Source organism: Symphalangus syndactylus, chromosome 11 (assembly GCF_028878055.3).
Source record: "Symphalangus syndactylus isolate Jambi chromosome 11, NHGRI_mSymSyn1-v2.1_pri, whole genome shotgun sequence".
Taxonomy (NCBI): Eukaryota; Metazoa; Chordata; class Mammalia; order Primates; family Hylobatidae; genus Symphalangus; species Symphalangus syndactylus.
In genome coordinates, this window is record NC_072433.2 from 75,258,851 (window position 1) to 75,286,495 (window position 27,645).

Genomic DNA, 27,645 nt, shown 5'->3' on the forward strand with positions numbered 1-27,645 from the left:
TCAATTTTAGTTAATTTGAAGTTTGGATAGAATGCACAGTGTATACTCAGAATTTCTATGGGTGATTACTTTCTGATTAGAAATCGGCATAATTTTCCTGGCCAAAGGAATAGGGAGGAAAGGGAGTTAAGTGCTTGCTTTCCCCAGGCACTTAAAAATATTCTTAGAAATACTCTTGCTAAAGATCTCATTATAGCCCTATAACTTTGCAGACCACCTAAATTCCTCTATGTCATGGCTCCCATATCTCCAGGAGAAGCCTCCTCAAAGAAATATCCATGAAATCCTTGGGCATTCTGAAGCCATCTTTCTCCATTACCCAAACATCAGCATCTACTGTTCCTTGGCAGATTTCACAAAGGGCTGCACACCAGGAGACGAAAAGGTAATGATGTGTGTTTGTCTTATGGGTACACTCACATTTCAAACTTGTCTACAATTCCACTAAATGAAAGGAGTTGTTAAACCATAACAAAAGCTAAATAAAAAGAAACATTAAACTGTAAAATGAATAAAAACTGTCATTAGGTGTAACCTGAACAGTCTGTGTGTGGTTTCTTAGAATGACAAGTAAACAATAAACACTAAGTGTTGTCAAGTAGCTTCAACAAAAAATGTTTCCATGCATGTGCAAATAGGGAAATGTGCTGTAGCAAGCACCAAATCACAGGAGCTTTGCGGGCAATCACACTGGCAGCAAATAAAAAGTCTCCACCTGCCAGGGTGGCCTTATTTTCCTCCTTCAGTCAGGGTGACAGAAATTCTCTCTCTCTCATTCAATATCCAGTGGCCCTTTAGCCTGCTTTTAACTGCTTATTTAACAAAGCACTTGAAGAAATTGTTGTAAGAACTAGTCCCCTTTTAGATTATTTTAGTGGCAGAACTTTTTTCAAAGCCACAAATGCAGTATCAGCATTCACAGTGTGTATTCATAATAAAAATGAAACTCCCTTTCCACTCCATAATGACAGGGTCATGCAAAAATAAATACCTGAGTTATTTGCTTATTTCCTCCTTGCCTTGAGTCAGAAACCACAGACTCCAATGCCCACTAGGACCAGGCAATTTACATAAATAAATGAAGCCAGCTGGGTGTAAGACAGAGTGTGGAGAGATAGGGACTTAGGATAGAGGATAGTGTACACCTGTCCAAAAATTACAGCCATTTTCCAATCTTTAAAATCTGGTGCTGCCCAAAGAAAACATCTCCAGGCTGAATTCAGCACACAGGGTAGATGTAGCAGGCCATTTTATCACTTTTATGTAATTAAGTTAAAGTTAATCAGAAGAGCTTAAGAAAGCCAATATTCCACCAACTAGAGTTTTGGTTGAAAGTCCAAGTCAGGTATATCATAAAGGAGATAAAGATCTTCCTATTCTCCTCCAACACTCCCCTCCCCACAATTAAAACAACACTAATCAGTCATAAAATAATCAAGTATATTACTAACAAAGCCACATATTTAAACAATTATGTTCTCATTTACTTGTGGCCTTTACAGTAACTTTGATTATATGTTGCAGCTATGCACTAGTCATTTTGATTCATAAAACAGACCTCTGCAGAAGAAAAGCAAAGTAATATGCATACATTATGCACTTTGAACATCTTTCAGCTGATACTGGTAAGAAACTTTTTCAACTTCATATTGTAATAAATATAATATTCATTTGATCTGCTGGGAATCAAATATAAAATAATGTGTTTGTCAAAAGCTAAGTATGCTGCATGAACTTGAACTGTTTGTACTGATCTTAGCACAGAGTATCTAGCAAATACAATGTCAAAGTCCAGCTCTAAAGATATCTGTTTTCCAAATAAAGAAGCAGAGAGTATAATGAGATAGTTTGCTATAGTAGGCCACAGCCTATACATATATATTCTCTCTTTTCATTATTGTACCAACTTTCTTTTTTTTTTTTTTTTTTTTTTTTTTTGAGACGGAGGCTCACTGTGTCGCCCAGGCTGGAGTGCAGTGGTGCCATCTTGGCTCACTGCAACCTCCGCCCCTCCAGGTTTTAAGCAATTCTCTGGCTCAGCCTCCGGAGTAGCTGGGATTACAGGCGTGTGCCACCACGCCCGGCTAATTTTTTGTATTTTTAGTAGAAATAGGGTTTCGCCATCTTGGCCAGGCTGGTCTTGAACTCCTGACCTCATGAGCCACCTACCTCGGCCTCCCAAAGTGCTAGGATTACAGGCATGAGCCACCACACCCAGCCTATTGCACTAACTTTCTAAAGGTGGTTATTATCTACGTTGACAAGAACACTGAGCTTCAAGAAAGTCAAATGACTCGTGGTAGAGAAACCTCTGAAACTCATCCTTAGCCATGCAGGCTTTTATTTTCTTTAAACCATATTGATTTCCTAAGTTTGAAGGAAAAGTCTGTGCTTGCGACACTTCTTCAATATTTGGGCTCCCATTTTCTGTTAATTTTATGTATAAATGTGTGGTTACTGTCACAGCAGGAAGTACAGACTCATTTAGAAACACTTAGATATTGTCATTTCCTTGTGCTCCTTTAATAAACTTAAACATAACTAGTGAGTAAAGAGATACCTGCACTTGGTTTACTTATGTCCCTTTGGCAGATCTTAGTACATAGTTGTGAAAGAGAAGGTAGTAATTATTGAGGAGAAAGGAGGATGGAGGCTGATTTCCAGCTGATGAAGTTGTCACAGGAGGATCCCTGTGGACTGGTGGAAAAGAATGGAGGCTGATTGTCAAAGAGGCTGACAGCCCTACTCCTTCCTAGGGGTTCAAGTTTATAGTGATGGAAGTAACTACACACAGTTGTAAATTCTTTCTTATAAAATTCTTGTTCTTCAGCTGCACTCCTAAGAAAAATGCTACCATGCTTATGGGGAGCTAAAACCTCACCTTTAATTCATTAGGATAAATCTGTTTATGCTTCACAAGTAGAGAGAAAGTGTCAAAGAGTTCCCTCCAATAATTTCTGTTATTTGTCTCATTTTCCTCCATATTTCTTTTTTTAATTTCTTCTTTCTCTATTAGGCTCAAATGTTCTTTTTTGTCTTCTATATTTTTATAAATGGAATTTTAGTTTCATTTCATCTATTTCGTTATGCCTCAATTTTAATCTTGTACTGATTAAAATCTTTATTAATATTATTGGAAGATATTTTTTCCAAGAGTCTCTTGAGTAAAATGCACCTTTAAAGTCATAAATAGATGCTATTTCTGAGTGGCTAAAACATGGGTTTGGCATAACACGAATTTTGATTCATGGCCTAATTTTGACACTTGCTCTATGCCCTGTTTCTTGCCACTAAGTAGCCATGTGACCTCAGGCAAGTTATTGAAACTCTCTGTGCCTTCTCTCTAACATGGTAATGGTAACAATAAATAACTTTTTGAGCACTTAAGACTTAGAATGTAAATCTCTTAGAAGAATGCTTGGTATATAGTAAATTGCTCTAAAATGTTTGTTGTTATTACTGTTAGCAATTAAGACTTTATGCAAGTTCTCCAAACTTTCTAAGATTCTAGTTTTTCATCTAAAAATTGGAATAAAAGTACTTTCTTCATAGGTATGTTGTATTTTCTAATAGATATAATCTATGTAAAGCAGGGTTTTCCACGAACATACTCATGTAGAGCATTCCCCGTGGTAAGTGATGCATTTATCAAATTCCAAACCTTGACCTCATTTCCAAGGTTCTTCAACTCCACCTCATCTCATTAACTTTCCTCCACATTGATCCCTGGGACCTTGTCAACACCAGAAAGAGAGATATCTTTATAGTTTTAGATGACAGCATTCCCACATTCTGACCATAGCTTTTTCTGTCCTGTCATTGCTCTGTTTGGTAACATTTAATTGTCAATCTTCCTGCCCTCACATCTAAGCAACCAAGTTTTCTTTTTTTTTTTTCAATTATACTTTAAGTTCTAGGATACAAGTGCAGAACGTGCAGGTTTGTTACATAGGTATACACCATGCCATGGTGGTTTCTAAGCAACCAAGTTTTCATGGAATGGGCCATACAATGGCAAACACTGGTGCCACCAAGAGGTCATAATTTCTGACTAATTGGAAGATGGGGCATATGCAGGCAAGAAGACAGTCATTTCCTCTCCTCTAAGCTCTCAGCCTGGGGCTATAAGTTAACCCAAGGAGATGCAGGCTACCATTTCTTATACTCCCAACCCCATATTGCAGGAGCTCTATTCCGGGAAGATATGGCAGAGAAGACTGGTCTTTCTTCTCCCACTCAGCTCCAACTGCTAGACGGGAAGCTCTATTCCCAATGGCCACTCTCCTGTCCACTGCCCACTTATACAATGTGGTATCATTCTGGGTTCCTGCTCCCAGCTCCAGTGCAGTGGTAGTGGTACAGGAGTTCTGCCTAGGGGTAAAGGTAAGCCATAATGGTTAAGAGCACTGCACTTCTTCCATAGGGTTCTAAATTTATTTGGAACAGAGTGAATAATTCTACACTTATGAATGTTGTTGAAAACAGTGGTAATATTGGTGGGGAACAATTGTAAGATAGGTATCTCTGATACAAGCAAGCAAGGTGATAGAGAAATTGAATAGAAACAACCAAAGAAAGAGACAACCAAAACAAGTCCTCCTAAGATCACAGTGAAGTCTGGGTACATGTGCTGGGCTGCACCCACTGAAGAGCAATCAGAGCAAAACCTGGGGAAGACGTGAAAACATTCCCTAAGCCATACACTGAAACACTTTATATTTAATAATACAAATATATTAAAAGTAAACTTATGAAAAAACGATATACCATGCAAATGATAACCATAAACTTGTTTAAATAGTGATAGTAATATCAGACAAAAAGACTTAAAACAAAAAAAATTACTAGAGATTTTGTAGTCAACTCATCAGAAAGTTATAACGATTATAAACACATATGCACCTAACTACAGAACCCTCAAATACATGAAACAAATAAAGAATTTAAGGAAAAAATTAACAAATCAACACTAATAATGTGGGAGAAATCAATAACCCACTTTCAATAAGGATGAGAACAACTGGACAGAAGATCAACAAAAAACTAGAAGGCTTGAAAAACATTATAAACCAAATAGACTAACAAACATTTATAGAACATTCTACCCAACAGTAGCAGAATGCACATTCTTCTCAAGGGCATATAAAATATTTTCTAGGGTAGACCATATGTTAGGCCTTAAAACAAGTTCGATAAATTTAAAAGCAATGAAATCATGTAAAGTAGTCAGAATGGAATTAGAATGCAGTGGAATTAGAATGCAATGGAATTAGAAACCAATAACAGAAGAATTTTAGAAAAATAATAAATATGTGAAAATTAAACATTATACTGTTAAATAAACAATAGAACAAAGAAGAGACCAGAAGGGAAATTTAAAAATACTTTCAATGAATGAAAATGAAAACACACCCTACCAACACTATGAAATATAACTAAGGCAGTGCTCAGAGAAAAATTTAAGCTGTAAACACCTATATTTAAAAAGAAGAAATATCTCAGATCAATAACCTAATTTTTCACAATAAGAAACTAGAAAGAAGAGAGCTTATTGAACCCAAATCAAGGAAAAAGAAGAAAATTTTAAACACCGGCATGGAACTAAGTGAGACAGAGTATTTTTAAAAAGTTTAGAAAATCAACAAACGAAAAGCTGATATTTTGAAAAGATCAATAAAGTCGATAGATCTTTAGCTAAATTGATTAAGAAAAAAAGAGAGCACGTTGAAATTACTAAAATCGGAAATGAAAAAGGGGGCATCACTATAGAACGTACAGAAACAAAAAGTATTATAAAGAAATACTATGAACAATTTCATGCCAACAAATTAGGTAATTAAATGAAAATGAACTAATTTCTAGAAAGACACAAAATACTGAAACTCAAGAAAGAAACAGAAATTCTAACCAGGTCTATAAACCAGGTCTATAACAATAGAGAGATTAAATCAGTCATTAAAAATCTTCTCACAAAGAAAAGACCAGGGCCAGATGGCTTCACTGGCCCCAGTGTGCGATGTTCCCCTCCCTGCGTCCATGTGTTCTCATTGTTCAACTCCCACTTATGAGTGAGAACATGCAGTGTTTGGTTTTCTGTTCCTGTGTTAGTTTGCTGAGAATGATGGTTTCCAGCTTCATCTATGTTCCTGCAAAGGACATGAATTCATCCTTTTTATGGCTGCATAATATTCCATGGTGCATATGTGCCACATTTTCTTTATCCAGTCTATATTTAATATTGTACTAGAGGTTCTGGCCATGGCAATTATACAAGAAAAGAAGTACAAGGCTTCCAGATTAGAAGGAAAAAAAATATTATCTTCATTTTCAGATGAAATGGTCTTGTATGTAGAAAATCTTTGGGAGCACACAAACACATACACACACACACACACACATCCCCTATTAGAACTAAAAAAATGAGTTCAGCATGATGGCAGGCTATAAGAGCAATATATAAAAATCAATTGTATTTCTACACACTTTCAGTAAACATTTTAAGAATGAAATTAAGAAAACAATTCCAGGCTGGGTGCGGTGGCTCATGCCTGTAATCCCAGCACTTTGGGAGGCCGAGGTGGGTGGAGGTGGGTGGATCACGAGGTCAGGAGATCGAGACCATCCTGGCTAACATGGTGAAACCCCATCTCTACTAAAAATACAAAAAAATTAGCCGGGCGTGGTGGCGGGCGCCTGTGGTCCCAGCTACTCGGGAGGCTGAGGCAGGAGAATGGTGTGAACCCGGGAGGCAGAGCTTGCAGTGAGCCGAGATTGCACCACTGCACTCCAGCCTGGGTGACAGAGTGAGACTCCGTCTCAAAAAAAAAAAAAAAAAAAAAAAAGAAAACAATTCCAGTTATAATAGCATCAAAAACTAATGTAGGTATACACATAACAAAATAAGTTAAGAACTAATACACTGAAGGCTACAAAACATTGTTGAAACAAATTAGTCATTCTTATAACTAGAAAGATGTTCTATGATCAAAACCTAATGTTTCTAAGATATTAGTACTGTCCAAATTGATCAGCAGATTATGCAACCATTATTGAGATACAGCTTTTTTTTGCAGAAATTGACAAACTAATCTCAAAATTATATGGAACTCAAGTGACCCAGAATAGATGAAAGAAAAACTTGAAAAAAAGAGAACACAATTGGAGGAGTAACGTTTTCTGATTTCAAAACATTCAAAACTATAGTAATCAAGACACTGTGAAAATGACATAAGGATAAACACACAAATCAATGGAATAGAATTTGGAGTCCAAAAACAAACTCTTACATTTATGGCCAGCTGATTTTTGACAAGGGTGCCACGAAAATCCAATGAGGAAAAAAATAGTCTTTTTAACAAATGGTGATGAGATAACTGGATATTTACCAGCAAAAGAATGACTTTCTTTCCTACTTCCCACTATACACAAAAATTAACCCAAAGTGGATCAAAGACCTAAATGTTATAGCTAAAATATGAGAAAACATAGGTGTAAATCCTTATGACTTTGTGTTAGGTAATGATTTCTTAGATACAACACCAAAAGCACAAGCAACAAAAGAAAAAAATAGATAAATGGAATTACATCAACATTAAAATCTTTGTGATGCAAAAGATACCATCAAAAAAATGAGAACATAATCCTACAGAATGGGAGAAAATATTTACAAATAATATATCTGATGATGGATTTGTACCCAGAACATGTTTTTAAAGGTCTTTAAAATTCAATAATAAGAAGACAAACTTATTTTAAAACAGGCAAAAGATTTCAACAGACATTTCTCCAACAAGTAATTATTATGTGTATTTCTGGGCATTGAACTACAGTGCCAGTCCAGTTGAAGAGAAGGGAAAGGAAGTGCCAGAAGGAAAAATGGACTTTGCAGATATCAAGATGATCAAACAGACAATACTATAGGACCAAATGGATATGCAGTCAGGAAAGGAGAGGAGTCAAAGGAGACTCTGAAGTTCCTAATGAACAGGAGGAATAGTGTTAAGAAAATTAAGAGACAGAGACAATTTCAGAGACATGATGAATTCAGTTAAAAATACATCCAACTTGAGGTATAGGTAGGTTGCCCAAGAAGAAATGTCTAGTAGGCTTTTAGAGAAGAGATGGTTAGAATTTTGAAGGCTAAAGTAGATATTATAGCACCATCTATGCAGAAATAGTGAAAGCACTACAGTGACTGAGATGAAATCTAAGGCATTATATAGAAAATATAGTGGAGGACTGAGTACTAAGATTTATTAAAGGAGTGAAGGAAGACATAAGAGGAGAACCTAGGTAGGGTAGAGTCAGGAAAATTAAAAGAGATTTTCACATATTGAGAAAAGTCAGCAAAAATTCAACTGAAGAGACCATTGTCTATTCCTATAAGGAGCCTCAGATCTATTTCAAAACACATAGGGTTGCATCAGAAGTCAAGCAGCCGCATGTGATCTATACTTAATATTAAATATACAAATATAGTCACCAAAGGTTAGTTTTTATTATATAACCTTGCTGGTATCAAAACTATATTGACAATACTTCAGTTCCTCTTGGATAAATACGCACTGAGAAATTGGCAAGTTAGTCAAACAAATATTGGACAACAAATAAAATTTGGATAAAGTTAATAAAAATGTGGCATAATTGGCATAAACTATGAAGAGCCAGGAAGTAAGAGTACACACCAAGTATCAAAATTGAAGAAATAACATCACTGTTGTTTAACAAGGACTAAGAGCCTACCACATGTCTAAAACGCTGAGTTTCAGATGGGAAAAGAGTTTCTTAATAGCCGTTACTTACAGAAATTGATGGAACATTCTACTTGCCAATGAAATTTTTAACCCCACCTAGATGAACAAATCTAGAGACTTAACCACTCTAGATAATCCTTTTTTTTTTTTTTTTTTTCACCGTAATCCACAGTGTGGTAGATATAGGTGCACTGGACACACAGAATCCCACAATGAGTTAAGACAGATTAGTGCCAGAAGATAGAGGTTTGAGCACTAGTTCTGACTTAACTCACTGTGAAATTGTTTGTGTCCAGTTTCCTCACTTTCAAATATATTTTAAATATGTGAAACAAATTGTAAAATATTTTACAGGAAGAACCATTTTTTTTTCAGCTTCAGCCCATCAAAATCTACCTTGGCTTTGGTAGTTAGCTTCAGTTTCTTATTCATGATATTTTCAGCCTTTTATTCATCTTTTCTTAAACCTCTTATTTTTACTTACTGTGACTATTGCAGACAGCATTGAAGGAAATGACATTAATTGAATTTATTAAAGTCTATTCAATAGAATTTATTGAGCACTTACTTTAAGCTCAGTTCCACACGAGATATAAGATAAATCTCTGTTCTTGTGCTTGATAAGCTAACCATCTACTGGGGGGAAATAAGACTAATATGCAAGGAAATATTAATTTGCAACACAAATTGGTATATAATTAAGGACCAAAAAATGGCAGATCAATAGGAGACATAGTTCATGAAAACATGAGTAAGTCCAAAGCATTTGAGAAAGGCATCACAGAGAATTCCATCTTGATTTTGAAAGATTGAGTAGGTTTTGAATAGATAGAAGAAGGAAAGGCATATCAGAAAAGGAGAACTAAATAAGCAAATGTATAGAGGCTGGAAAGTTCTGGTTGAATTCTGAACAGACCCTTCTTCTGGAACGACAATCTAGTCTTTCTGCTTCAGTGATTTTCATTCTAGCTAGCTTTCTGGTTTCTGACTACTTCCATTTCTAACCTTGCAAAGAATTTTAAGTAGACAGAAAACCATAAGTAGAGAGAGAAAGGAAGGAACATAATGCACTGTAGTACAATGGGACATCCCTTACTCAAGCATTTATATGTGCTTATTCTCACTAAGTGCTAGGCCAGTTTAAGAACATTCACATATTAACTTAGTTAATCTTCATAACCATGTAATAGAGGCAATATTTTAATCTGCATTTTACAAGGAGAAGACAAAGGCACATAGAGATTAAGTGACTTGTGCAAGGTGATACAACTTGGTAAGTGACGGAGGTGGAATTTGACCCAGATAATCTGGCTTCAGAGCCCTGACTCTCATGCAGAACTGAATGTGTAGGATTGGTTATTTTAGAGAGGGCTTTGAAACACAAATGTAGAAGGTGGCATTTTACTCTAAGAGCAGATGGAAATCCTTGAAGGTTTTGACAATCTAATAACCATGATAAAATTAACCTGGCACGGGTGTGTAGGATTTACTAGTGGGGAAACTGCTACCATATTCTCTCTTTCTAAATTGCACTTCCAAGTGTGCTATGTAGTTGACAGACATAGATGTGACCCGCAATTCTAGTTTAACCGAGGTGCTCTGACTTTAGAATGGTAGTTGTCTCCTTGTGCCAGTGTTTTAAGTTAAACCATGGAAACATAAAACAAGTGCAAGGTGGTGATTATTCTAGTTTACTTTTTTCTGTGTGGCTTAAAACACCCACACTAAAGCTACTTCTAGGGGAATCTTGCTGTTTGCCTGCCTGCCTGCCCTCTTCTCGGCTTACACAAAGCCTTATTTTTTCCCCAGCTGCCATTGCCTTTTCAAGCTGAGCATGAATGCCACCCATTCATGAGGCAATGTGGACAACTGATCAGAAAAGGTCCTGGTGCTTCCAATTAAAAATTGTTCAATAGCGTAAAAATTCAGGCACTCTAAGACTAAAATCAAATCCCTGGTGGGTTGTTGATAGACTTGTTATTAAAGGTTTGCCAAGGCTTAATAAGACTGATAACAAGAAACTGCAAATCTCTTCAAACTATTCTGTAAACATTTGGATAGGGCTGAAATTAAGAATACGAAGAATATGCATTTCACTGAACTGTTTTTCTTAGCTGGCTTTCATGTTACAAAATCAGCAACATATGTCGGCAGATCCAATTGACCTTCAAGTTGGAGTTTGAATATCTTAGGTGTATGTCACCTCGTCTCTGGCTTTGATCTGCTGTAAGAAAGAGAAATATAATTATTAACACATTGTTCTGTGCAGCTGACAGAGCATCTGGTATTTTAGAAATGCTTTTGAGATGCCTTAATTGATTTGAAAGTTGGTTGTAAGGGTGCTTGGAAAAGATGCAACATCTTTGCAGCATTAGTAATTAAGAGAAATCAGAAGTAGGTTTTATCTGCATGAAGTTGTAGCTGAAAATGAAATACCTAAGGATAATTAAGAAAAAAATAATTTAAAAAATGATAGCAATAAGACTCCCCATGAATGATTAGTCAACTCTCTTCCTGATATAGACAACTTAACTACATTTCCTTATTGCAGCGTCACCATCCACCTGACTATGGTGACTGAATTTCCATCATGGACTATTATGTTTGAGTTTCCATTATAAACAGTAATTTTTTTAGGCTTAGAATTTCAGTCATTTCATGTTGATTCAGATTTTAACTCGGCATATGAGCTGTTCATCCAGCTGCCATTATGAAAAAAAAAAAGAACATTTTAAGTCTTTCAAGACAGTAATGAATAAAAAATAAAGGTGTACAATTTTCATGTTTCTTTCATCAATCTCTAGTCTAAAAGAAGTGTGCAAAAGAGTTAGTCTAAAAATGTTTCAATACTGGTTTTGATCCAAATGAATGAAAAGTATCTCTATTCATTTGAATGAGGAACACTGTCATAACAAATATTTGAAAGGAGATAGGAAGTGTAAGCCCCTTTCAAAAAAGAAGACAAAAACACCTCTAAATACAGTAAGAAATGATAGTTATGATTTATTTTCCAAAACAGGAATAGCTCCCAATATAATTCTCATATTATTAATCATTTCCTTGGGCAACTTTGCATTCATTTCTAGAAAGTTTAGGAGTAAATTTCAAAAATTCCCACCAAATTGAAAATACTGGAATCTCATATATGTTTCATTGCTTATGTAATCTTTTTCATAGGTAATGTACTTGAGGCACATTTCTGATCTGGTTATTCTTAAGAACTATTTATTTTCTATTATGAAAGCAATGTCACTATCACAGTACTGTTGATCTTGCTTTGTAAGGAATTTATACATTTGTGGCTGAGAAGGAACTATAGGGTTGGTCAACTGTTGTATATTCATGTATTATCCAAATGATGACACACATGAGGTAATCACTTGATTGTTCTGTGGCCATTGCCTGCCTTCCTTTGTGTGAATGACTTAAGAAGTACAAAGTAATAGTTAAAGTGATTTTCTTCTTTCAAGAAAACTTTAGTTTGTAAACTTGTGAAGATTTTTAAAACTGGAAAATCCTCTGGTGTTGACTTAGGTACTCTACATTTTTATGCTGTGAATATATGTATCACTTAAAATATGCCCCTTTAAACACAGGAATATTATTAGTCTCATGAAGGCAAACAACACTCAGCAACAATCCTTGAACTATAAAATTTAAAAGTACAAAAACTGAAAAAATTATGTGAAACTAAGGAGTAAATTCTGGTTCCAAATATAACTCTTAGGAAATGTGAAGTGTAGCTTTTGAGAACTCAAAAGATGAAAATCAAACTAATCTGAAAACATTTGTTGCATTCTATAATATCAAATGAATTGATACATATTCACTAAAAATTCCCCAAATAAAAAATTCAGTTAATCTTTGGAGGGAGAGATTTCTCACCTACTTACCTACCCACCCACCACACTCTTGGTATTTATGCACACATACACACAAATAAGGGTGGTGAAAAAGGATCAGATCAAAATTATTGAAGTAGCCCATATAGAATCAGTGATCATCTATATTGAATCTTTGTGAAGTAGATGTTTGGAGAGAATGAGAGGTGAGTGGAGGTGGACTCTGGTCTCTAAAAGTCACAATTTTAAAACTCATTAAATAAAGCTCAGAATACTGTACAAGACCAGTATATATTGCAAATGTTCTTTGGTACTCTTATCCTATGTGATAGCAAATAGCCATGCTTCTCACAGACCATGACTATATCTTTCATTCAACCACATTCATTGAGTACTTACTCTTTTTAAAAGACCAGATATGTATAGATGTATAAAAGAGGCTCTTTACCCTCATGTCACTTGGAGTCCAAAAACTGGTTGGGATTAAAGGAGAGGTTTTTCAAAGGCAAAATTCCCCTGACACTTAGAGATAGAGGTTCTTTAACCTGAATGATATGTAATTCATAGTTTCTCCCACGGGGAAAAAATAAACAGCAAATAAGGGACAACTTTTTGAAATATTGTGGCACCTTTATCACTATTAAACATGTGATAATTCTAGAATAATCTGATACAGAGGTGGAAATTAAGCTTGCTGACATTTGTCTAAAAGAATTGCCTGAATGAGAGCGAGGAAGGTAAAGGAAATGATAAATCTGATGAAAAAGTAATAGACTCTATTCTTCAACCAAATGTGAATCATTTATCTGTCACACACTTTTTTCAAGTAAACCTCCTAATTAACATGAATAATTAGAAACAGGATTTGCATATTTTCTTTCAAAGAACAAATTGTGGCTTATCATCTTGATATCCCAACAAAGTATATCTAACCTAACTATTAAAATATTGTGAAGATTTCTATAAATAAAAGCATTTATTATGGTCCGATTTTCAAAGTCAAAATAAAGTGACTGTCTAGTGTGTTTGAGGATATTTGGAGGGTTCTATTTGGCTGCCTACAATTCAATTCAGTATAAACTTGCTAAGAATGTTGGACTCATAAAACACACACAAAAAATGCTAAAATCATTCTTACCTAACAATTATTTGCCAGGTTTATACAGATGACTTCCTCAACTTTCCTTTGCACCAGTTTTTCATAAATATGGTGATCATCCTCTAATTCCAGTATTCACATAAATTGTTCTCTTTGCACACATCACATTTCAATGTGAAAATTCAACTGTTTATTAAAGAAAGAGCAGCCAGGCCAGGTGCAGTGGCTCACACCTGTAATCCCAGCACTTTGGGAGGCTGAGGTGGGTGGATCACCTGAGGTCAGGGGTTCAAGACTAGCCTGACCAACATGATGAAACCCCATTTCTACTAAAAATACAAAAATCAGCTGGGTGTGGTGGTGCGCACCTGTAATCCCAGCTACTCGGGAGGCTGAGGCACAAGAATCTCTTGAACCTGGGTGGCAGAGGTTGCAGTGAGCTGTGATCACGCCACTGCATTCCAGCCTGGGTGACAGATTGAGACTCTTTCAAAAAAAGAAAGAAAGAAGGATAAGATAAGAAAGAAAGAAAGAGAGGGAAAGAAAGAGCAAATTTCAGAAAGTGATTTTAAAATAAATGATTGACACCCCCCCCCCCAAAAACACACACACACACTATGTTAATATTTGGTATATGTTATATTGCTTGAAAGAAGATAATATGATATTTTTTAGTTTCCCTCTATTTTAATGACAGTTTCTTTCTGCTCTCTTTAGGGAAGAGAAATACTCAAGTTCTTTCTCTACAGAAGAAACCTAAACGGTAAGTGTGATACTGAACTGATAAACTGAAGTTGCCAAAATGGTTAGTAAATGAAAGGAAGGAGAAGCAAAGGAAAGTCTTAGCTTCCAACTCTGTTCCATGCCAAACTAGCATACTCACCTATCAGCACACCAGATATAAGCCAAACCTTTGAGTTGAGATATAATTCCCTTCATGATCTCAGATGAGGAAGCTGAGATTCAAAAAGATCAAAATCTGGCCAAAGACACACAGCTAAAAGGAGGATTAAAACCCTGGATAAAACTTGACTAGAATCCACCAAACCACAATCTGAAGGAAACTGATTCTGAATCAGAGAGTTTGGAAATTAAAGTTTAATAACCACCATAAAAAGATGCAATTTTGGTTTGAACAAAGACATTTGGCTGAAGACAGCAAACAACCAAGGGTCTGCTCAAGAATTGTTGCAGTTAATTTCTAGAAAAAAAAAAACAAACAGAGTCTATACATATTTTGCTATTCATGGTTTTCTCATTTCTGCCATACGTTAACTGTGAATTTAGGAATGGTTTTGAAGGCTACCTCAAAGAGGTCTTAATTTAAAGACAGATTGATTGGTCTGGCTCCTTGGCTTATTTACAGGGTTCTACTGTTAATTGATGAAGTCAGCTTCACTGAAGATTTGTGAAAAATGAACTGCTTTTACAGTGCGAATCCCTTACCTCCCCTTTCTCCACCCCCAAATCCAAAGGTTTCTTTGGGTCTGTCTCCAGGTAGCCTACATATACCTGAACCATAAATTCCCACCAGTTCTATCTCTGGGAACCAACATCAACAAGGAAGTATCACTAGATTGTCTAGAAAATTCTGTAGAAAAAGAGGGCCAGAGAAAGGAGCTGACTAGATCTTTATCATAAAACATTCTAGTGAGGATGATAAATGACAGACATATAGTTGGGATCAAGGTTAGAGTTATCTAGGTGGCTTAAAGGCTCTGGGTTTTATTTAATGAAGGAAACATCAACATTTCCCAAGAGGAGAGGCATTTATTTTAAGTGTTATTCAGGTGTATTTTGCAAAATTCCCCTTTCTATGGTGCAACTATCGTATATGTATTTAAATAACAGACTGTTAACCTTTTAAATTTTTGTGGTCCTTTTACATATAGGTGGAGAAATTACAAAACTACAAATAATATTATCATGTATCTGTCGAGTTTATGTGGGTTTCCCTCGAAGAAGGAAAGATTCTATTTATTAACCTAGAATCAATCCCCTTCTTTCTACTCAGGGCTTGTGGAAATGCCCACTGATGAATGTCATAGCTGGCATCTTAGATAAAATGTTCTTTCTGAACAACACCCAAATATGCTTAAAATTGCAGATGACAGTTGTAAGCTTTTTTTGCCTGCTTATCTGTCTGCCTTCGATGTGACCCTAAATTAGGCATCAGAAGGTATAGAGTTTAATACAGATTCCGGGCACAATATACCTTCTCACAATTAGTTGAAAGTGCTGTTTTGTAATTAAAGGGTGAAGCGGGGCATGATGAACATATGGAAAAGGAGACCCTTAATAAGTGATGGAGCCTTCAAAAGAAATTGCTAATTAGTATGCATTTGATGTGCACTATACCAATTTTAAGACTTTGCCTTGAATAAATTGCTATGTTGGGTGTTCGAAGGAGTGGTGAGATTAGCATTTACAAAGGGGGCAATTTTCTGTCTTCTTGACTCTGTTAAATGGAGGAAATAACTTCCAAGACTGGAGCAGTAGTTAGCCCATCAATCATTCTCACAGCTGGAAACTGGGGATCCCAAATGCAGAGATCAGTTAATCCGTCAGCTAATAAGTTCATAGTGGCACCATATGGCGCAGGGCCACTCCACACTGGGACAAGGACAGAACTGTTTACACAGGCATGCTGCTTTCTCAGGTAGCTCCCTGCTGACAGAACCCTTTGTTCTGAAGGATCAATTTACTTTGCACCGTAAATTGACTGAATTGATCAGTTCAGAGCATATAATTGTTGGCTAATCCTGTGGAATCATGTCCCATCCATGTGAGAGGGACAAAAGGGTGCTGCCCATGGCCTGGTCTGGGGCTCCATCCTGGGGCTATTCTCGTCGGATAGGCTGGACACTGATTAAAGGACCAGTGGACAGTAGATGTGTTGTCAGCATTGACTTCAAATGCCAAAGGGAAGAGAAACCTTGCAATGCCCAGAAGGGTTTTCTGGGTATCTTTACTCAACTGGTATCATGACTTAACTTGGAATAGAAAGAGTCAGTGAAGGCAATTTAGGTGCAAATTCTTTTCAAATACATGCCTGGAAGAATGAAAAGTACTGCTCCATCTCCAAATCTAACAAGTTATTCCACTAATGCTTATTTCTAAACTTACCTTCTATTTCTTTTCAAAAAAAGGAAAGGAAGACAAAAAAAAGTTTAAGAGATATGTTCAGAAAAGTGTGGAAACTGCAATTTAAGTGAGAAACACATTTCTTAGGCATTGTACAAAAGTGGCTGAGGTATCCACTGTCATGCCTGTGTATGGGGTATGGGAAAATGCATCAGGGCTTTTGAAAGCAAATTAGGACAAAGTCTTCTCATCCCTGCACATTAGTGTGAACCCTCGTGCTTTGTTCTATAGATGTGTTTGATCTGACTTTGTTTTTTCCTTCTCACATAAAAAATAAAAGAAGAATATAAAAAATGAAAAAATTCCACCAATAGAGATAAATGTTGGACATAGTTCCCTTCAACTAAAGGTTTTCTTCAAAAGTTAATGTCAATAGAATCATTTCACATCAATGGCTTGAAAAGAGAATTGTATTCAATAGGAACTGCAGCCATTTGGAGTTAGTGAGAGGACATTTGCTTATTAAATGTCTGAACAGTAATGAACTTTATACAACTACCCCAAGAGTTTCACCAATTAGACGGCTACTAATTTATTCACTTATTTTACTGAGAATAAATGTCTGAGATTAGTGTCATAAGGAGAAATTGCAGCAAGCTTTTGGTTTGACAGAATTTGGAATCTTAGTGATTATCCCAGTTTTTCTCTTTTCTATAAAGAGGTATGTGCTTGATGATACTTAAGCCAATAGAGCGGGGCATAAAATTTAATGGTAGTTGGTATGTTTTATCATGAAAATCTAAAATTAATAATTAAAAAATATTATCAATATATCTTCCCATTTTTTGTGTCTTAATTTTTTTCCTCTCATGGAATTTTTAATTTCCCTATTACTATATACACAGTCCACAGGATTCCACAGCATTAAAAAGCAGCAAAACCAGTAAGTATTCGTGTATTTTATTTTAGGAACTACCATAATGAGAATGAGATAAAATATAAATAATTCTGTAGAAATACTTTTAAGTTAAACTTGGGAAATTAAAAAAAAAAGCAGAAACGTAAATTGTATAATGAAAACATCATAAGTGGAATCTAATGTGAAAGCAGGCACTTTGGCAAACAACCCTTTTTGGGGAGCAAAAGCTCTTTGTAATTTTTTGGTACAATTTTCCCTTTCAAATGTTATCAAATTGGATTCTCCCGCTCCATAGATAGCATATGAGGCAAGCTTTAACTCTTTCTGAAACATTCATTTGCCAATTTTCCCTTTATTTAAGTAAAATTCACCCAAGTGCATATCCTAAAGTTGACATGAGTTCCCACGCTCTAAATCACCAAGATCAAATCCATTTCCTTGCTCTGTTCTGAATCTGGCCAAATACCCGCCTCCCTCCTATCTCAGCGTTTTCCATACTGCAGAGGTAATGTCAAAGTTCTTGCATTCTAAACTAAAAGACAGAACTCATAGCCATTGAAACATATGTATGTTGCGTGTTCATGGTATGCTACGTAGTTGGAATTGGGTAAAATTTCATACATTTAATAACTTTTAATTTAATGACTTTTTCAATATAAGTAGTAGGTTTGGAGAGGTTGTACATTACATCTCACCAAAATATCATCAAGAAGTTTTCACCCATTTCTTTATTTTACATGTACTCATATTCTTCCTATTATAGATTCTCTATAATAGTTACACTCACAATATTTGGGATTTTTCATTAATCAGAAAATAAATAATGCGCCTCACCGTTAGTGGCGATATATTCCAACTTTCAAGACTAATTTAAATTCATTATCCCAAAATCTTTACATAAAATCTTCAACATATGTAACCTTTTTATTTTTTAAACTTGCAAAAAATTAGGACCCAAGGAAAAATATATGCTTTCTTCTCTCCTTTGTTACTGCTGACCTTCTCCTCCCTGGGCCTTTCTCAGCAAAGACAAAGGAAACTTCTCTCCTGTCTCATTATTCAACGTCCCTTTGCAGACTCTATCTCTTAAATGCATCATTAGATGTGTTTTCTTTCTTCTGTGGTCTCAGACTAAATAAATGCCTATTCAAGGGCTTTAGAAATTTGCTGTTTTTCAGAACTAGTTTTGGGTACATGGGTTGGTCAGTAGAGTTCTTCATAGACTAAGACAAGGCAAAGGTCAAGACCTAGGGTGATTCCTCTTTGCTATTGCGGCAATTTCTTTATCAATTCACCTAAAAGTTTACTCTCAAGTTCATAATATTTCCCTCTCCTATTTTATCTCTTAAGCAATAATTCCTATTTATCATATTATGTATTTTGCTTGTCTTCTTTATTGTTCCCTTTCCCCTAAACATAAGCCCATGAGGTTAGAGATAATTGTTTTGTCCATTTCTGTTTACCAGTGTCTTGAATAGCACCTAGCACATAATAGGCCCTCAAAAACAGAGTTTGAGATCCTTGCACAAAATACATATGCAAAAAGGGAACCAAATATACTAATTTCTACCAAAGAAGGTGAATTATTTTAAATATTATTTCAAGACTTTTTGCAGATTTGTTTTATATTGAGTCTGTAAATGTTTATTTTTCAGATTGTGAATTATCTGTGACTTTTAGGCATTGCTGTGGGTAAAAATGGAAACAGAAATAGTAAGAAAAAGTGAAATTCTCTCTTTTTTTAATTTTTTTTATGTCTTAATTAAAGATTTGATATAATATGGAAATTAAAGACCAATAATAGTGTTTGGGAATATTAATGCATTTAATTTTATCCATATAATAGTATTTATCTCTCACTATGAATTGCTAGGGAATTTATACTTTGTTTGAGATAAAAAGTTTAAGGTTTCAAATGTCCAATTTTTAAAAAGAACCATGAAACAAATTTATTATGCATATAATTTGCACAATTACATTTGATAGGTTACACAAGATCACTTTTCTCTAAGAGTTGTCTTCTAGCCTGTGGTGTGCTGCAGCCAGCTCTGACCAGTTCATGAGAGCTGATTTTGTGCATCTGTTCCAAAATCCACATTTAGTGGTATCAAATGGGTAGCTTGAAATTGGCTGTAGTGGAAGTATCACAAAAATTGGTAAATGCTACAAATCAGGGTTGTTAAACTTTTATGAGCTCGCCACTACCTTTATCTGAGTCTGATGAAACTGAAAGCTAGCTAGTACACGACTAAACAAAAGACAGATACAATTTCCCAATATAAAATGCTTTTTGATTCATGTAAACTTCCTCACCCATCTATTTCCTCTTTCTCTATCAAGCTAAGTAATAGTCAAGTATTACTCTTCAGATGAAGAGGTTTGCCATAGCAACTACTATTTTTCCAGGTGTCCAATATGTATTTATAATATGATGAATGATGATGGTGTACAGATAATAAATCTTAATCCAAAGAAAGGGAAAAGCTGATTTGTTACTCCCTTGGAAATGCAGGATGTCAGTATGTTTGGTTACTTTGTGCTACCTGCCTTTTCCTGGCATTTTTGTGCAGGATTATTTAGAAATGAACAGAGAAACAGGAAGTTGCTTCTGATTCATTTGCAACCGTGGTCTGAGTAGTACATCCGTATCAAATGTGCTTGAGGAAACCATGAGAGTCTAATGAATTTAAGAATATCTTTAGTGGGGCAAAGAAGGCTGGCCTATTTTTAAATAATTGTAAAAAGCCATGTAGGTTCAAGTTCTGGTGCTTCACCTGAGGATTATGTTTGAAGGAATTGTATAATTCCTTGAACAAGAGATAGACCATATGTTTTAATGCCTTTCTTTTTGTTTATTGTCTTAGTTTGTTTTGCAGTAGTGAAATAATATAGACTAGGTAGCTTAAAAAACAGTTATTTTTCATATTTCTGGGGACTGGTAGGTCCAAGATCTAAAGCTGACAGATTCAGTGTCTGGTGAAGACCCTCTTCCTGATTAGCAGATGACTATCTTCCTGCTGTGTGCTCACATGGCAAAGAGAAAGAGAGAAAGGGCTCCGGTCTCTTCTTCTCCTTGTAAGGACACTAATCCCATCATGGAGTCTCCACCCTCATGACTTCTTTGAAGTCTAATTACTTCCCAAAGGCCCACCTCCAAATACCATCACATTGGGATTAGGGCTTCAACACAAGAATTTGGTAGGGACACATTTTGTCTGTAGCATTTGTGGATGCTCACATCTTAATGTTTTTTGAAATGTCTTCACATGTTGGTAGGTTCTTGTTTAGAAAACCAGTATTATTTTATTACCTAAGTAAAAGATAATTTTGTTTTCTTTTTGTGTTTAAAAAAGGATCTGAGCTATGCAACATTTGTAAACATGAAGACACTGCCCAGTAAAATCAGATAGAGTGTTCTCAATGATTTTAATTTAAAAAATCAGGAATATTTCATTGATCTTTTAAAAAACAAGAGCAAAGCAATAGGTCAATATATAAATTGTTTAATGTCTTCTATAGTCTCATAATTCTAAACATTAGAGATAACTGAGTTTATTTTAGTTCTAACAATTCATAGAGCACATGTCTCAAAAAATAGGACATTGAATAAAAATCTTGACATGTATTCACTAAGGAAAGCACAAATAATCTTATTAAAACATTGATATTATCAGGTAAAGTGTTCTCATTTAGGATGACTTATCTGAGTAAGAATAATAATGTAATCATGGAGATAAAAAGGGGCATTTATTTTACGTTACTAAAAGTCCAACATACTTAATGTCCAAAGTCTATCTGGTCCTGAGACCGATTCATGGGATAGTGATTAGCTCTTCTCACATAGCCTCCATACTTTCCAATCTAAGAGAAAATAATTAAAAAACTGTGGCTGACTACAAGGTGCACTACAAAGAAGACAAACTAGCAGTTGATGTGACTTTCTAATAAACTAGAGATGAATAAAACAAAATAAAAATCTCTTGAATCTCAACGCTTGTGACATTTATCTGTAGAATCAGCAACTGCAGTGGCAATAAATCATTATATCCTGTTCTCACAGTTAAAGTAAAAGATTGTCAATCCCTCAGGATTATCAGGACTAGTTCAACCCTAACTGCAATAGCTCACCTCATCCTCAGCCACACTCCTACACATATGCATATACACTTACAAAGAAAGATATCATAGAATCTTAATGCTGTAAAAGACTTAGAAATCATTTGACCCATAGTGAATAAGTGCAAGGCATACATAGTGATGCCCTCCACCCCAAACTACCATGCAGATACCACTAATTGATCACAGCATTCTTTCCCCCATTCCCAAACTTGGGTTCCCATGATACATAGCCCAATGCTCCAGGTGACCAGTACCAAATGAACAAGAATAACACATAACATGAAACCTATTTACCAATCCTAATTTTGGCAAACTCTTTCATTTTACAATTTTTTTCTACATGATGTTCTGAGCTAATGAAAACTACCTTCTCATCCCATGATAAAGATACAGTTGCTGGATACAAATATATTAAAAGAATTTTTTAAATGTAACTGAGTTAAAAAGAGAAAAAAAAGAAATCCTCAGACCTGAGAAATGAACAAGAAACTGTTTTTATGTTAGTTGATACCATGTTAGGCAAAGGAGCTATTTGTTTATAAATCACTATTGACAAACACTCTGTTCTTAATCTTCAAACAAGTTGAAGACATGTGACATGGGGCTCATTCAAAGTGGGTGCTGAAACAATGTATTGCATAAGCCAGGTATCCTGGAACAACTCTGTCTTATGAAAAAGAGGAATTGTAAGACTTACCTATCGGTTTTGGTAAGCAAAAAAGAAAAACAAAGTGCCATGAGAAATAATATCTCTAACCTTCCCCATGTATGTATTTGTAATCTGAATTATGCTACCTGTATCACTGTGGAACATCGCAGAAAGATATTGGGGCAAGCTAGTTGCAGACCAATAAAACCTCTGGGTGCCTAGAAGAAGCTAACAGAAATAGCTAAATTTGGATACTCCCAAAATCTAGGGCACAGAAACTCTCCCTTAAAAAAATACAGCTGAAGATAAGTTTACAATCAAAAACTACAATTCACACGGTGTATGATTCACTATGAAGGTTGGCAGAGCCAAAACAGGAAAAGTACCACTACAAGACCTTGGAATAATGCAATGATTTGAAACATACCACAAAACAAGTAGAGCAATTCTAAAGTTCAGTAATAGATAACACTTCTGGTATGTCAGGCAGTCTTCTAAGCATTTTCATTCATTTAATAATTTATTTATCATTGCAATAGCTCCTAAGGTAGATATTACTACTATTCTTATCCTACAGATAAGTAAACTGAGCCTATGAGTGGTTAAGTGACAGACACAAAATTACAAAGCTAGAACGTGGTTGTAAGAAACTTAAATGTAGGCAATCAGCCTCTAGAATCTGTATTTAAAAACTATGCTCTACTACCAAGAATAAAATAACTACCATTTGTTTAGTACTTAGTATGTGACAGAAAATGCTATAAGTGATTTTCTCATACTGACTTATTTAATATTCACAATAACCCTAGGAACTAAGTATTATTATAATTCCTATGTTACAGAAGAGAAACTGAAGCATAGAGAGATTGTCATATTTGTAAGGGCTGCCAGGACAAAATATCATAGAGTGGGTATCTTATAAACAACAGAAATTTATTTCTTACAACTCTGGAGGTTGGGAAGTCCAAGATCAAGGTGCCAGTAGATTCACTTCAGTGTCTGGTGAGAATTGTCTTCTGGTTCATAGAAGGCATCTTCTTTCTGCATCTTTGCATAGCAGGAAGGACAAACAAGCTCCCTTGGGCTTTTTTTACAAGAGCACTAATCCTATTCATAAGGGCTCCACCCTCATGACCTAATCACCTTCTAAAGACCCCACTTCTTAATATTTTCTCATTGGCAATTAGGTTTTAACATATGAATTTGGGGAGACATGAAAATTCAGACCATAGCAGATGTTGAGTAACTATCCCCAGTTACACAACTAGAAGTGACAGAGTCAGTCTTTCTGGAGTTCATGTCTACTATGCTATACTATCTACCATGATGGCACAGAAAGTTTGAAAGCAAAGGAGAGAAAAGGAGATTGGAAAGGAATATACCCCAAGAAAATACTAATCAAGAAGAATGGTGTCACAATATACATATTAGACAAAATAGCCCTTAAGTTAAAAAGCAGGGGTAGGTATATACAGAGTTATTATATAATGATAAACACATTCACTCATAAGATTTAACAATCCTGAACTTGCATGTGCTTAACAACATAACCTGAAGGCATATACAGCAAAATTAAATGGAATAACACACAGAAATTGACAATTTATAATAGCAATAGGAGAATTAAGAAACATTTTTCAGAAACTGAGAGGTCAAGAAAGCCAAGAATTAGTGAACTTAAAGCAACTAAAGTTCAGAGAGATAAAGTAAAGAATTTTAGAGGCATACTGCTAGATAGGGGTAAATCCAGAAACAGTAACATTTCTTTATATTTGCATAATTCTTTATATTTAAAAAAAATAATTTCATACATAACATGATTTTATTTTGAAACTCCAAGCATTGAGAACACTTCTGGCATGTCAGGCAATCTTTTAAGCATTTTAAATAATCTGTGTTGAGGAGACAAGGGAGTTTCCCTCATATGTTTGTTGGCAGGGAGAAGATAAAAATTTGAAAAAACGTTATGGCAAAGGGTTATATCCACTTTTATATCAGATCTCATCACACCTCATTCTCTGCCTAGGCTCACAAACACTGACAAAAGAGAATTTTATTCTAATCACCCAAACAATTTTCACATGAGAAACATAATAGAGAAAACTTCCCTTACTTCAGAATTCTTTGATATCTTCATAATAGGGGCTTTGTAATATGGAATCAGTCTGGCTCTTTTAGGTGCAATCAAGTTACTGCAAGTAGTGAAAGGAATGGAACTGGCAAAAAAGTGAGATACAATCTGCACTCACGGAGCCTGGACTTGAGAAAGGTCATTCCAGATTTGCAACAGCACTATAGACCATGGCAGCCAGATTCAATGGAATTTTACCATTGAATCATTACCATTGATCATTAACATAACATAGTTCTCCCTTGGTCTGTAGTTACTCTTCTATTTCCTCCTCTTTTACCGTCTAGATTTACTCTGCATTTTGTCTCTACATCACAACTTTCCTTCATTAAAACTCCAGTTCACCTAACACTTTGGCTTTGTTAAAATCTCATGATCCTTATGATCATCTACCAATGGCCTAATACTCTCCAAATTTCCCAAATATCCCTAAAACTGAACAGATTACTTTCAGAATACTTTTTCAACCCAGGTGACCTCATAGGTAGCTGTCTAGCATATTGTTCATTGTCTTTGGGTCAGGCACCCACATAGTCTGCTATGGCCAATGAAGACATAGCCTCAAACATGTCTAGTCAATATGGGTTTTTCCTTTTTCTGTGAAAAAGCTATGGAGTTAGCATAATTGTGAGGCTTCAATAAAGAAAATTTTTTATACAAGTTTACCTGAATTCTAAAATAAAATAGAAAACTATTTTTAAGAAAACAGAAAGTTTTTTCATATTACTACCACTACAGTCAATTCTTTTTCCACACCATAGTTATTTCTCAAGCAATAACCTGCATTACCATATTATTTTTATAGAAGACTATTAGATGCATATTGCTACCTACTAGGAAAAAGATGATTCCAAAGTTTTATTTTTTTTAGGTTCACTAATGTTTAATTTACAATACAATTTTGCTTTAATGCTCTATTTTCCTAAATATAAGGAACTAAAGTAATGATGTTAGAAAATTAAGTAGAATCATCTCTTGAGCTATGATTCTGTAGACCTGCTTAAAATTATAACAAGTTAAAAAATAGGAAGAATTCAATAGTGAAGCCATCTGGACTGGACCTGAAATTTTCTTTATGGGAAGATTTTTTTTATTATTATACTTTAAGTTCTAGGGTACATGGGCACAACGTGCAGGTTTGTTACATATGTATACCTGTGCCATGTTGGTGTGCTGCACCCCTTAACTTATCATTTACATTAGGTTTATCTCTTAATGCTATCCCTCCTCCCTCCCCTGACCCCATGACAGGCCCCGATGTGTGATGTTCCCCACCCTGTGTCCAAGAGTTCTCATTGTTCAATTCCCACCTATGAGTGAGAATGTGTGATGTTTGGTTTTCTGTCCTTGCGATAGTTTGCACAGAATGATGGTTTCCAGCTTCCTGCATGTCCCTACAAAGGATATGAACTCATCATTTTTTATGGCTGCATAGTAATCCATGGTGTGTATGTACCACATTTTCTTAATCCAGTCTATCACTGATGGACATTTGGGTTGGTTCCAAGTATTTGCTATTGTGAATAGTGCCGCAATAAACATACGTATGCATGTCTCTTTATAGCAGCATGATTTATAATCCTTTGGGCATATACCCAGTAATGGGATGGCTGGGTCAAATGACATCTCTAGTTCTAGATCCCTGAGGAATCGCCACACTGTCTTCCACAGTGGTTGAAGTAGTTTACAGTCCCACCACTAGTGTAAAAGTGTTCCTATTTCTCCACATCCTCTCCAGCACCTGTTGTATCCTGACTTTTTAATGATTGCCATTCTAACTGTGAGATGGTATCTCATTGTAGATTTGATTTGCATTTCTCTGATGGCCAGTGATGATGAACATTTGTTCATGTGTCTACTGACTGCATAAATGTCTTCTTTTGAGAAGTGTCTGTTCATGTCCTTTGCCCACTTTTTGATGGGGTTGTTTGATTTTTTCTTGTAAATTTGTTTAAGTTCTTTGTAGATTCTGGATATTAGCCTTTGTCAGATGGGTAGATTGCAAAATTTTCTCCCATTCTGTAAGTTGTCTGTTCACTCTGATGGTAGTTTCTTTTGTTGTGCAGAAGCTCTTTAGTTTAATTAGATCCCATTTGTCAATTTTGGCTTTTGTTGCCATTGCTTTTGGTGTTTTAGTCATGAAGTCCTTGCCCATGCCTATGTCCTGAATGGTATTGCGTATGTTTTCTTCTAGGGTTTTTATGGTTTTAGGTCTAACATTTAGGTCTTTAATCCATCCTGAATTTTTGTATAAGATGTAAGGAAGGGATCCAGTTTCAGCTTTCTACATATGGCTAGCCAGTTTTCCCAGCACTATTTATTAAATAGGGAATCCTTTCCCATTGCTTGTTTTTGTCAGGTTTGTCAAAGATCAGATGGTTGTAGATGTGTGGTATTATTTCCAGGGGCTCTATTCTGTTCCACTGGTCTATATCTCTGTTTTGGTACCAGTACCATGCTGTTTTGGTTACTGTAGCCTTGTAGTATAGTTTGAAATCAGGTAGCGTGATGCCTCCAGCTGTGTTCTTTTTGCTTAGGATTGTCTTGGCAATGCGGGCTCTTTTTTGGTTCCATATGAACTTTAAAGTAGTTTTTTCCAATTCTGTGAAGAAAGTCATTGGTAGCTTGATGGGGATGGCATTGAATCTATAAATTACCTTGGGCAGTATGGCCATTTTCACAATATTGATTCTTCTTATCCATGAGCATGGAATGTTCTTCCATTTGTTTGTGTGCTCTTTTATTTCGTTGAGCAGTGGTTTGTAGTTCTCCTTGAAGAGGTCCTTCACATCCCTTGTAAGTTGGATTCCTAGGTATTTTATTCTCTTTGAAGCAATTGTGAATGGGAGTTCACTCATGATTTGGCTCTCTGTTTGTCTGTTAATGGTGTATAGGAATGCTTGTGATTTTTGAACATTGATTTTGTATCCTGAGAGTTTGATGAAGTTGCTTATCAGCTTAAGGAGATTTTGGGCTGAGACGATGGGGTTTTCTAAATACACAATCGTCATCTGCAAACAGGGACAATTTGACTTCCTCTTTTCCTAAT